The sequence below is a fragment of the Pongo pygmaeus genome, chromosome 11 (assembly GCF_028885625.2).
Source record: "Pongo pygmaeus isolate AG05252 chromosome 11, NHGRI_mPonPyg2-v2.0_pri, whole genome shotgun sequence".
NCBI classification, from domain to species: domain Eukaryota; kingdom Metazoa; phylum Chordata; class Mammalia; order Primates; family Hominidae; genus Pongo; species Pongo pygmaeus.
Window position 1 is genome coordinate 138,027,981 of NC_072384.2, and position 11,992 is coordinate 138,039,972.

The 11,992-nt window shown below is 45.7% G+C and overlaps 1 long non-coding RNA gene across 2 annotated transcripts; it reads right to left on the minus strand.

Moving 5' to 3' along the window:
• Positions 1 to 1,275: 1,275 nt before the first annotated feature.
• Positions 1,276 to 10,929, minus strand: LOC134737766 (uncharacterized). 2 transcript variants are annotated; one of them, XR_010122983.1, is made up of 3 exons: positions 10,603 to 10,923; positions 9,167 to 9,262; positions 1,276 to 1,362 (listed from the first exon to the last, which is right to left on the minus strand). It is a non-coding gene; the product is annotated as an uncharacterized LOC134737766 (long non-coding RNA). The 2 variants fall into 2 exon arrangements; XR_010122984.1 differs by lacking the exon at positions 1,276 to 1,362 and adding an exon at positions 8,059 to 8,170 and having other exon boundaries at positions 10,603 to 10,929.
• Between the last annotated feature and the right edge of the window lie 1,063 nt (positions 10,930 to 11,992).

Below are 11,992 nucleotides of genomic sequence, written 5' to 3' on the forward strand. Positions count from 1 at the left end.
AAATTCTCAGGATTGGACAGTGTACGTTTCCTGATCGAACAGAGAAACAGTGAATGAAGAAGAATTCTCACGAGGAAACATCCCTGTCACATTTCACAATACTGATAATAAAGAGAAAATCCTAACAACTTACAGAAAGTTAAAAAGAAAAACAAGATTGCATGGGTTTATCCAAAGCATCAGGAATCAGAAAGCCTATCAGACATTCTCATCAGCAGCACTGGAAGGAAAGAGCCCATGGAGCAATGCCTTTGAAAGCCTGGAAAGAAAATATTTCCAACCTAAAATTTTACATCCAACCATTAATCAAATTCACTACTAGGTAAGATGTCAAAAGTTATTATCTGTTATCTTTGCTCAGAAGTTCACTAAAGGCTGTGTTACACCAAGGATGTGTAAAACCAAGTTGAGAGAGAAATCAGGAAAAAGGAAAACAAAGATTCTAGAAGACGGATCCCAGAGAAGACGCAGGGACAGTGCATTTCCAATACATGAGAAAGAACAACTGCTAATGCAGTGGGCACAAGGTCAAGATCAATGAGCCAGGCCCAGAGCAAGAGGATAGGGGGGTCCCAAAAGGGAGGCCTCCATGAATTTAGAAAGCAGATGGATCAGTGTTGCATTTAATGGTTATTGAAGAGTTTGGGGGAGATATATATATATATATACACACACACACATACACAAGCTAACAAACCAAAGAAGAGGTCGTTTTAGCTCTCGTGATCATGTAAACACTGAAGAGTTCTTTAAACAACACTTGTGATACAATTATCAGGGAGAGAGGAATGGCTGACATAAGATAAGGAAATGCTCATTCCCATAGAAGGAAGTCAGAGATATTTATAACTGGAGAAGCTGAGATGAACAGGATAAGCATTTCACAGGGAGGAAAATGACAGAAGAAAAAGTGAAAAGAGTTAAAGTGGCTTCAGGAAAGACAGAGGGTTGCTGGATTGTGGTTTTTTTTTTAATCCCTTTTTAAAAGGAAAGAGAAAATCAAGACAACAATTTTTTAAAATGTAGCTCCCTGTCAAATAATTCATTTTCAAAATTTCTGAAGAAGATTAAAGGGTGGAAAATTGGGGAAAAGGGTCCTAGCAACAGTATCAAGTTTATTTGTTCCCAAGCACTACTTTTCAATTTGGAGAGATGGAATTTTGGGCTTAAAGTTTAAAACTTTCTGACATAAATTTATATACACATATCCTTTTTACCATTTTAAAACAGAAAGAAAAAAAAGCAAAGGATTGGCACATTCTTGAAATCAACCATACCTTTCAAAACAGCAGTAGAAGGAAATTGTGTGCAGTCTCCAAGGCATATTTTTCTGTCTTGGTGTCTCGGTTTTAAGGATTTGCCCTATAGCAAGCCGAAGCAAGAAGAAATTTATTTTAAAATGCCTTTTTCTCATCTGTTCTTATTCTACTGAGTCCCTCAGTCATAAGTAAAACAGATAGATTGTGTTTTCTGAAACAATTCCAACCTCATCACAAACTGATAAGCATATCCCATCCTTGGTGATTTGAAGAGACTGTGGAGTGGCTTGGGGCACTGCCTATGGACTAGAACTGCCTGCCAAGGAGACCCATGCTGTTCACAGGTCAGTCCTGATATTTGCATGGACTGGCAGTTTTAGCTGTGCCATGCCAATATGCCTTCCAAAGGTGTTTTTCATCATTCTTCTAAGACACGGGGCTCAGTTAGGGAAGGTTCTGAAGACTAAACTATAAATATCTGCTTTTCATTAATCCTAAATGAACAGCCATTCTGTGTTCCCAGAAAATTTTCCTGCTTAGGAAAGAAATCCAAAAGATAATTTGGAGAGTTGCTCCCCAGATGTACCATATTTTGTGAATGAAATTAACTGCGGCTTTTGTGTTTTAAAATCTGAGACAGCACAAATAAAACAACTACTAAAGAACAGGACACATGATCATCTCAACTGTGTTTGCGTTCTGTCATTCTTTAACTCTTTCAACATACCTTTTACACAGTAGGCACTATATTAACTGTAGGGATGCAGTCTGGTGAGCGTCCCATCCACCATGCAAAGCCAATCTGAAATTTCCAGTATCTGTGACTTTTCCCCTGTTTACAGGAAATAGGGGACAACCTGCTGGGTGTGGCAGAGGGTATGATTGTTCCTCTACCATGTGTGCTCCTGCCTGGTAGAAGATTATATATTCCCTCCAATCATCATTGATTTACCGAACCCACCTTTATGCAGATTTTAATTCTTTTTTTTTTTTTTTTTTTTGAGACAGAGTTTCACTCTTGTTGCCTTGTTGCCCAAGCTGGAGTGCAATGGTGCGATCTTGGCTCATTGCAACCTCCACCTCCCAGGTTCAAGCGATTCTCCTGCCTCAGCCTCCCAAGTATCTGGGATTAAAGGCATATGCCACCATGCCCAGCTAATTTTGTATTTTTAGCTGAGACGGGGTTTCACCATGTTGGTCAGGTTGGTCTCGAACTCCTGACCTCAGGTGATCCACCACCCCACCCGCCTCAGCCTCCCAAAGTGCTGGGATTACAGACATGAGCCACCGTGCCCGGCCTAGATTTTAATTCTTCATCACACTGCCAGCCTTGACCATGTGACTAGCTTGAGCCAATGGAACTTGAGAAAATGTGATATATGAGAAACACATCACAAATTTCTGCGACTCCCTAACTCTCCTTTCTACATGCTACAAAATGAGCACATATGAAATAGGAGCCGTTTTTCCGGGATACTGGATTCCTGGAGTCCAGCTGCAGCAGCCCAGCTGTTGGCGAATCCAAGGCCACTTTTTGTGTAACATAAGGAAGAAAGAAATGTTCAATTTCAAAGTCATTGAGATTTTGGGGTTGTTTGTTATCACAGCAGAGCTCACGAACAGACCAGGTTAGTAGTACCATGGCAACAGCTGTGTACTGCAAAGATGGTGGAAGACAGTTTCCTAAAACATAAGGATCTTCTCTTTCCATGTCCTCTCTTTTCCCAAAATACATTCAGTCTTGCGCCTCTTAAGGTCTAATTCTACTCTTCACTTTTAATCTGTACCCCAAGATCTGGATTGATCTTTGAAACTTCTAGTTAAATCTAAAAGTCTAGTAAAAGCCCTTGTTTTCTAAAAGAAATTATTCTACTTGGGCCGGGCGCAGTGGCTCATCCCTGTAATCCCAGCACTTTGGGAGGCCAAGGTGGGTGGATCACCTGAGGTCAGGAGTTCGAGACCAGCCTGACCAACATGGTGAAACCTGGTCTCTACTAAAAAACAAACACTATTAGCCAGATGTGGTGGCACATGCCTGTAATCCCAGCTACTTGGGAGCCTGAAGCTGGAGAATCGCTTGAACCCAGGAGGCAGAGGTTGCAGTGAGCAGAGACTGTGCCATTGCACTCCAGCCTAGGCAACAAGAACGAAACTCCATCTAAAGAAGAAAGGAAGGAAGGGAGAAAGGAAGGAAGGAGAAAGAAAGAAGGAAGGAGAGAGAAAGAAAGAAAGAAAGAAAGAAAGAAAGAAAGAAAGAAAGAAAGAAAGAAAGAAAGAAAGAAAGAAAGAAAGAAAGAAAAAGAAAGAAAGAAGGAAGGAAGGAAGGAAGGAAGAAAGAAGAAAGAAAGAAAAGAAAAGAAAAAAGGAAGGAAGAGAAAGAGAGAGAGGGAGGGAGGGAACAAATCACTACACCATTTAAGACTTCTTTTGATTTAACTTGCCATTAAAAAATATGGTGACCAAAAAAATGTATAATGAACACATCTTCTGTAGGTAGCTGTTGATAAAATATAACAATTTCAAAACAGAAATGGGCCAGAGTATACAAAAGTCACAGCCATCCCTGTGGAAGGGGAGGAGAGTAAGGCCATGCTTGCTCCAAGAACCATCCTTCAGAGGTGTGAGGCCAGGTCACGCCTCACTGGCCCTCATTCTCCTGAAGATGGACATTGGGATGAGCTTTATGAGTCCTGAATGGCTGGCAGACCAAGGAATCATTGTTGTTCACTCCCACTTCTCAGACACGGGCATTACACAGCTCCAAGGGAGTTAGGACTCAGCAGCTGAAAACCACCAATTCATGCCTCATCAGTGTCAATGTCAGTCCCCACACTTGTTCTTCCAGATGTCTATGAGGTTGTGCCAAGCAGCCCCTCTCACATGCCTTACCACTGGGTTCCAGTGGTGTCACTACTGTGGCTGTGAAAGGCCATGTAGTGCAGCACAGTGGCCCCTCAGCCATTCTGGGGTGGCTTTGGTTCATCCCTTTGATGTGAAGTCCTACCCTCATCTCCTGCAAGGTGGCTATCCATACCAGTCCCTAAAGTTCCTGCATGGCCGTGAGTCTCTGCAAAGATGCAGTTCTGTCCTCTCTGATCCGCTTGGTTAATGGCAGGACAGCAGGCAAGCTGAGTTTCGGGTCTTGTTTCTGGTTTGAGGTTCGGTTTTGGTATTGATGTTCTTCACTACGCAACAATGCCAACTCCTTCTCTGCCACCAGGTGCCTCCCTGACTCATCATCATGGGGGAGACCCACTCTCTGGAAAGTGGCCCCAAGGTCAGGAAGTCTCATCTGCTATAGACTCTGTGCATTCTGTGGGGGCCCTTGCCACCTCCATCAAGTGGCAATGATCAGCACTGAGTGCAGGCTCAATGGTGGGAACATCACATGCTTTGCCTTCTCTAACCTCACCACAACACCATGAGACACTCTTGTCACCACTGACATCTACAGATGAGGAAAATGAGGCTTGGAGCAGTTAAGAAATCTGCCCAAGCTCACTGTTCTAATAAGTGATAAAACTGAGATTTGAACCCAGACAGTTGAGCCCTGCACAAACTCCCAAGGGGAGAAGATGAAGACAGACTTCAGATAGACCCAGAGTTCAGTCGTAAAGGTGCTTGAGATTTAGATGGGCCTGGGCAGAGAGCCCCACAGCCCCAAGCAGTCATTGTGCATCCTTCCTCTATTCATAACTCTTTCTCAACTCTCCATCCCTCTCCCTCCTCTTAAAATATCAGGGCGTTCACTGGGATTATTCTGTAAAGGAGCTGGAGAAAATCAAGCTTCCTCAATTCCTAGCATTGGACAAATGCTTTGCCAACCAAAACCATTTCTCCTCACAGTTTGATTGGATGTTGGCAGGTGGCAAAGGAAGCAAGTGCTGAGTTCTCCACTCAGTCTTCTGTCTGACGAGTGTCTTGAGCCTCCTCTTTCCCATGAGTCTCTTTGAATCACTGGTGCAATAGGAGAGCTTCATGTCACACCAAAATGTGTCAATCCACAGAATTCAAACATTTCATCACTAAAAGCCTCCTGAGAGAGCATCTAATGCAAATCTTCATCCTACAGATGAAGAAACTGAGGCAAGAAGAGACCATGACTGGCACAGGAAGGTCTAGCTGCAGATCCACTGCAGAGCCTCAGCCTCCAGCTCCCTGCCAGTCCCGGCTCTCTTGCTGACCTTCTCATCTTTCTGTGGTTCTCCATGTGGGCTGCTGCATACTCTCTAACCCTCAACCACAAACTTCCTGAGGAGAACATTGACTTTTTCTCTATATTTTCAGCCTCAAAATGTTTTTACTTTTTTTTTTTTTTTTTACTATTTCGATCTTTGGTAGAAGACACACTATAATGATGTTTCTTCCATATTGTTTTTCCCTCATGTCATGCACATCACCTAAGTGACAATGAGTCACATCCCTGCAATGTTCTTGGGGAAAGAAAAGAAACAGGCTTCTTCCACCCTTTTGTCCTTGTTGGCTTTCCAGCCCTCAGCCTGTATCCAAGATGCAAACAGTTGAAGCTTCTATACAGTTGCTTGAGATCACAAGTCTCCAAGATACTGAACACATATGAAACTCAAGTTTCAGATACAAAAATTACAGGCAGAATAAAGACAGGGTTGAAGGCAAAATTCTTTTATCCGATTAGCCCCAAAATAAACATAAGTGTGTCCCTAGCTTGGTGAGAATTTTTTGCAAAGGCTGCTGAGCAGCCCTGTGGGACTCTGGGGATTGTTGGTGCCCTGAATCCACTTACAACTCAGAAAGGAGGCACCCAGCCAGGAGGCGGGGCCCATGCTCACTGGAGTCCCTCAGCTTGCACCACTCCCTCACCTCTTGACTATGCTTCCCGTGCCTCTGTCTCTATAGCATCTGACTTTTTTATTTTTTTAGACAAAATCTCACTCTGTCACCCAGGCTAGAGTGCAGTGGCACAATCTCGGCTCACTGCAGCCTTCACCTCCTGGATTCAAGTGATTCTCCTGCCTCAGCCTCTCAAGTAGCTGGGACTACAGGCGTGGGTCACCACACTCAGCTAATTTTTTTGTATTTTTAGTAGAGACAGGGTTTCACCATGTTGGCCAGGCTGGTCTAAAACTCCTGAGCTCAAGTGATCCACCCACCTTAGCCTCCCAAAGTGCTGGGATTACTGGCATGAGCCACCACACCCGACCTAGCATCTGACATTCTCAACACTTCTTCCATTGCCATTCTGAGCTTACTCCTTGGGCTTAAGATGATCAGGATGTCAGAAATTTGGATCTGTAACAAGGAAAAAAAGAGCTAACTTCTTGGTAGAACTTGACAAACTGATTCTAAAATTCACAAGGTACCCAGAATATCATGTAAAAGTAGAGCAGAGCTGAAGGACTCACTCTTCCTGATTCCAAAACTTACTACAAACCAACAGGAATCAAGACCATATGGGACTTACATAAGGATAGACATATAGATGAATGAATCCAAAAAGGCCTAGCAATAGACTCTTATATTTATGTTTAATTGATAACTAAAACTTTCATTTATGTTCAACAAGAGCACTAAAACAACTCCAAGGGAAACAGTTGTCTTTTCCATCATTCTTGGGAAAACAAGATATCCACATCCAAAAGAATGAACTTTGATCCCTACCTCACATCATATACAAAAATTAACTCAAAATGAATCAAAGACCTAAATGTGGCTTGATGCAATGGCTCATTTCTACAATCCTAATGCTTTTGGAGGCCAAGGTGGGAGGATCACTTGAGCCCAAAAGTTCAAGACCAGCCTGAGCAACATAGTGAGACCACGTCTCTACAAAAGAGTTAAAAAATTAGCCATGCATGGTAGCACACACCTGTAGTTTCAGCTACTCAGGAGGCTGAGGTGGGAGGAGCTGGAGCCCAGGAGGTTGAAGCTGCACTGTGATCACACCACTGCACTCCAGCCTGGATCATGGAGCAAGATCCTGTCTCAAAAAAAAAAAAAAAAAAAAAACTAACCATAAGAGCTAAAACTATAAAACTCCTAGAAATAGACATAGGGGTATATCTTCACAACCTTAGATTAGCCAATGGTTTTTTTTAGATATGACACATAAAAAAAGCAACAAATGTAAAAATAGAAAAATTGGACTTCACCACATTTTAAAACTATTGTGTTTCAAAAGACACTTTTAAGAAAGTGAAAAGACACCCCACAGAATGGGAAAAAATACTTGTAAATCACATATCTCATGAGAGATTTGTATCTAGAATAAATTATTAGTTCTCACAACTCAATAAAAAATAAAAAACCCAATTTGTAAAATGGGCAAAGTGCCTAAATAGACATTTCTCCAAAGGAGATGTACAAATGGCCAATAAGTGTATGAAAAGATGCCCAATGTCACCAGTCATCAGAGAATGACAAATCAAAACCACAAAGAACTACCACTTCCAATTCACTAGGATGACTTAGATAACAAGTATTAATGAGAATACAGAGAAACTGGAACTCCCACACACTGCTGGTGGGAATGTAAAATGGTGCAGCCACCTCAAAAAAAAACCGTTCTGGCAGTTCCTCCAAAGGATCAACATAGAGTTATCCTATGACCCAGCAATTCCACTCCTAGGTATACACTCAAAAGGATTGAAAACAAATGTTCACACAAAAGCAAAACAAAAAAAATGTTTATTTTAGTAGCATTATTCATAATAGGCAAAAAGTAGAAACAACCCAAATGTCCATCAAGTGATGAATGATCAAAATGTGTTACATCCATGCAATGGAATATTAATCATTTATTAAAAAGAATGAAGTATTGATACACGCTACAACGTGGATGAACCTCGGAAACATTATGCCAAGTGAAAGAAGGCAGTCACGAAATATCATGTGTTCCATGATTCCATTCCTATGCAATGTTTGAATAGGCAAACCTGTAAAGACAGAAAGGCCAGTAGTTGCCTAGAGCTGGGGAGCAGGAGGCAAGGGGAATAAAGTGAGATGAGATGAAGTGAAATGGAATGAAATGAAATCATGCGTCTTGTGCATTGACCCAGCAATGGAGAAGTGGGGGGCAGACTGCAGGCTGGGGGCTGTCACTGGTCTGAAGGAGAGGATGTGGATTGTTGGCTACTCCATCTGACCTCCCATTTCTCTGTGGTGAAATGACAATAATGCCCTCACCTTTCTGGCCTCCCAGGGTTGTCATGGAGATTGGTTGAGAGGAGTAAGTAGAAGAGATTGAAGGCCACAGAGTGTTTTAGCACATGTAACAAATAAAGAGCCTCGGAACTTCACAGCCATTCATACTGTTCTCTTTGCCTGGAACATCCTCTCACTCTTCCCCACCCAGACACTTAACAATCACTTCCGCTGTGCAGCCGTCCTTGGCAACCCAGACAGAGTGATGCCGTCCTGCAACAGGGCTGCCAGCAGGAGTGTGCCTGACCTCCGTGTCATCACTTGGGCACACTGTGATAAGACCATGTGCCTCTCGCAGACAGGACATGAGCTTTCACCTCTCTGTGTCCAGCCCCCTGCTGACCACAGCACTGCAGGAGGATGAGCCCCTACAGGAGGGAATACTGGCTCTCTGGGGTAGATAAAGAAGGTTCTGGGGAAGGGAAGGGAGGAACAGGAACATGGGCTCCCTGCCAGGCTGCCCCAGGTCCGGGATGCCATCGGCAAGTGGGCGGGGACAGGCCTGGGTAGATGACATAGTAGTGAGTAAGTGGGGAGGCAGGCAAGCAGAGGAGCCAGGCTCACCTCCCACCCGCCCACCTCGGCCACAGACCGGGAGGGGTCGGAGCACTGTGTTGGGGTTGATGAGCAGACGACTGCCAGGCAGCCATTCACAGGAAATGGCACAGACGCACCTTGTTCCAGCTACCCCCATCCTCCCTCAGGGGCAAAGTGAATGAGATACTCACCAAGGAAGCCGTTAGCAAAGGCGGACACTGATTCATGGTTTATAAGCAATGGTGAAGTCCTTTTTCCACTGGCTGCAGCCACAAATGGCCGAGAAGCTGTAAACAGTAACCGTAACCATGCATGAGCATCCCTAGCTCGCTGTCTCCTCGACTCACCTCTCCAGCCCCGAGTGGGGTCACTGGGCATTGGAGAACTGCCCCGTGGCTTCTCACCTGCACGTTGGCAGTCTGCGTCCCCAGGAAACACACATGATCACTTTCGCAGACACCCAAGACCTACATCAAATCTGCCAACTAAACTCTGGGAGGGGTGGCGAGTGAGCTGCAAGCCTGTTTCTTAGAAAGACAGTGAAGGAGAAGATAACAAGGCCTCAAGTTTCCCCAATAGGCTTTCTGGACAGCAGCATGGCCAGGAACTTGGTGGCAATAAGGTTGATGGCATCATTGCTTTACTCATTCATTCATGCCACTAAGGTGTCCCTGAGAGCTACCATGTGCCAGACTGTGCCATGGGCTAAAGGTGCAGAACACAGATGCCTGCATGTGACTCTCAGTGCAGGGGAAGGGCTTTGCACTCTCAGGACATCCTCTGCACCCTTTTGCCACCTTCAGACTCCCAAGGAAGGAAGCCCATCCAGGTGCCACCAGAGAGAGGTGCCTGGTAACCGTGTCTATTGATGGCAACCACAGTGGAGATTCTGGAGCACAGGAGAAAAAAGCCCAGGAACATTCCCTTTCGAGAATTGTCTGGGCCAGGCTGAGAGCTGCCAGGATGGCTTACAGCTCTGCACTCTGTATCATGGCTAAGGATGAGGGCTGTGACGGCCACATCATTGGCTACTCCCCCTCCAGCCCCTAGGATTCATTGTCCACGGGAGACCCCATCTCCCGGCTGCTGCAGGTGCTCCTAAGCGCTTGCACAGGTAGCCTTCCCTGGAGAATCATCCCTGAGCCACAGCACCCCCTCCCCAGAGGTCCCAAGAAGTATGTCCCCCTCCAGGGAAGGCCCAAAGCCAAAGACTGGCAGAGGGAAGGCTGCCAAGCACTATAGGGCAAATCTAATGAATGCCGCTGAGCTCCGTGAGAGCCAGCTTGGCTGCACTTCCCCTGCACACCCCTCGCCCCACTTCCTCCCCGACCTCTCCTGCTCCCCTCCCTCCTGTGCTAGCTTCTCCCACAGCATCCGTATCCCTTGATCAGTCACTTGCACTGAGAATTTGTCTCAGGCACTGTTTCCAGGGAGCCAGACCTAAGACAGGTGTAAGCCAGAGGGTCTGGATCAAATCCCAGGTGTGATAAGTCACCAGGGGCCAAGTACTCAACCTCCCCAGGTCTCACTGTCTTTCTCTGCAAAATAAGGATAATAGTCACACTTGCACATAAGGGTGCAGTGCAGAGTGTATGCGCGCATAACACTTAAAGTAATTGGAACATACCTGGCCCATCAAAAGCACCTGGAGGAGACATCAGCTCTTACCACTGTAGCCAGCAGGTTGTCTCCCTGAGCTACAAATAAGACACTGGACACCCATTTAGTCAACCTTCTACAGACGATCATAGCCCAACCCAATCAAGCACCTATGTTTCACATTAGGCGTGTCCATTTCAGGGTGTCTTATCCAGCGGCTGAGTTTGAAGGATCATTTTCAGGGTGAAAATTGGAAGAACTGATGAAGCTTACAAAAGCAAGTAGATAAGCACGGCCTTTGCAGGATGCTTCGAGCAGAGCAGTGCTGGCAAGCCTGGCTGCCAGTCAGAGCCACCTGGGGGGCTTCTTAAAACTGCTAGCTCCCCTCCACTGCCACCCCCCACCCCTTCCCCAGCTCTGGCCCTGAAGGTCTAATTCAGTCTAGTCAGCTGGAGTCATAAAAGCCTTCCTGGAGAAGAAGACACCTAATCTGGGTCTGGAAGGATGTGTAGGAGTTATTCAAATGGAGCAGCCGTGTGGGGGCAGGACATCCCAGCAGAGGGGACTGTGAGAGCCATGGCGTGGGCCCTGGAACCCTGTGGTAGATGCAGAGAACCACAAACATTTCCGGGCAGCTAGAAAGCGAGTGGGGGTGGCAGGAAGTGGTGGGAGGGGCTCACAATGCCAGTAATGGCCATATTCAGGGGTGCTCCCGAGCCCTCCTTCCTCATGCCCCATGTGCTCCCACATCACCCCAGGAGATAATAAACAAAGGCGTGCACATGGGGGTCAGACCCCTGGGAGTCAACAATGACTTCGGAGACCTCAGAGAGTCTGCAAGAAGCTTCCCTGGCTGCGTCCCTCGCCCTTTTAGGACCTGTAGGGGCCATCTTTGCTGGGTGAGGTGCGGCTGAACTAAGGGTGAGCTGCTTTCCTCTGCCACCACAGGACTCGAATCCCATGGGGCCCCAGAGCAGGTGGACGGTGGTCCCCTGGCTTCTGCATGGCTGTGCCAACCCACCCTTACAGGGACAGCATCACAGGCAGCAGAACTTCCAGCATTTTCAGAGGAGCTAGAAATTCCACCTTTTTTGTGAGATTTGAATTTTTAAATGTCAGAGCAAATTTTTTCTCTGAAGCAAAACACGTTTGCAGAGTCATGACCTCTGCCAGGGAAGTGGGACAGAAGCTGGAGCCAGAAGACCTGAGGACAGGTCTCAGTTCTGTCCCCTGGCTCACCAACAAGGGAGGGGTGGGCCACAGGGTCTTTCAGTGCCTTCCTAGCTGGACATTTCTGACCCCTCCTCTTCTCCTCTCCAAAATAAAAAAAAATCCTTAAATTTTCTAACCACCTCGGTGTAATTTTACTAGAGCATTAACTGAATTATAAATGTGTGTATTCAAACAAGGGCCTGGCT